The 1,071-nt window shown below is 38.1% G+C and overlaps 1 non-coding gene across 1 annotated transcript; it reads right to left on the minus strand.

Moving 5' to 3' along the window:
• Positions 1-469: 469 nt before the first annotated feature.
• Positions 470-664, minus strand: LOC147999796 (U2 spliceosomal RNA). Its single transcript, XR_015643232.1, has one exon. It is a non-coding gene; the product is annotated as a U2 spliceosomal RNA (small nuclear RNA).
• Positions 665-1,071: the final 407 nt, after the last annotated feature.

The raw sequence follows: 1,071 nt of genomic DNA on the forward strand, positions 1-1,071 counted from the left end.
ATATGTGTTTATTTAATACTCTGGACAGCTCTATAAGCAGATACCATTTTTTCATTCTCTCTACCTTTCTCACTTGAGGTGCAGAAAGAACTATGAAGTCAGGGATGAATCTAGAGTCTCTGGTCAAAAGTTCACCTCACACTTCCCAAGTTAACTTTCTCTACTCTGGCTGGCTGCACATACCTTTTAAGAAGTGTTCATATTTGAAATGACTTTGAGAGGCTGGAGAGACAGCATAAGGGTTAAGAGTGCTTGTTTTTGCAAAGGACAGGGGTTCAATTCCCACAACAAATATGATGGCTCATGGTAGGTAGCCTGTAACTGCAGTCCTAGGGGATCCCAAGCCCTGTTCTAACCTCTGTGAGCACCAGGCATACATGAGACACACATACATACATACATACATACATACATACATACATACACACATACATACATGTAGAATATTCAAATTTATACAAAAAATGAAATTAAGTCACTTTGGGGTATGATACAGGTGAACATCACCCAGAAATAAATAACTGATTTACACAAATGCACGGAGGAATCACATAGGCATACAGTTAAGTAAAATAAATCACATCCAAAGGAGTATATACTTTATGGTTATATTTATAGCAGTATTTTTCTACACTTGATCTTAGCCAAAAGGCCGAGAAGCGATTATAGCAGTATTTTTCAATCTCAAGTCTATTTTCATTTGGGGTGTGTCTTAGGGATCAGGGATGGTCCTACATGCACTATCTAATGGTTAGTACCACCACTCACTTCCATCTACTACCCGATAGCAGCTCTACGACCACCCTACTCACTGTGCACATGAAAGAAATGTTTCCAGGTATTATCAAATGTCTGCCTGGGGATAAAAATTACCTTCAAGAGAAAAACACTAATTTATATGAAGATTTAAAAAAGTAAATAATCAAGGCTGGTCTGTCCTATTGTAGGCAACAACAGAGATGAGGGTTCCCTTGGGGAACCTTCTAGCCCTTGACTACAGTTATACTTACATTCTGAGCACCTAAGATGAACAAATATTATTGTGTGTAAGTCATGCAAAACCTTTTAGAA

Source organism: Rattus norvegicus, chromosome 18 (genome assembly GCF_021556685.1).
Source record: "Rattus norvegicus strain SHRSP/BbbUtx chromosome 18, alternate assembly SHRSP_T2T, whole genome shotgun sequence".
Taxonomy (NCBI): Eukaryota; Metazoa; Chordata; class Mammalia; order Rodentia; family Muridae; genus Rattus; species Rattus norvegicus.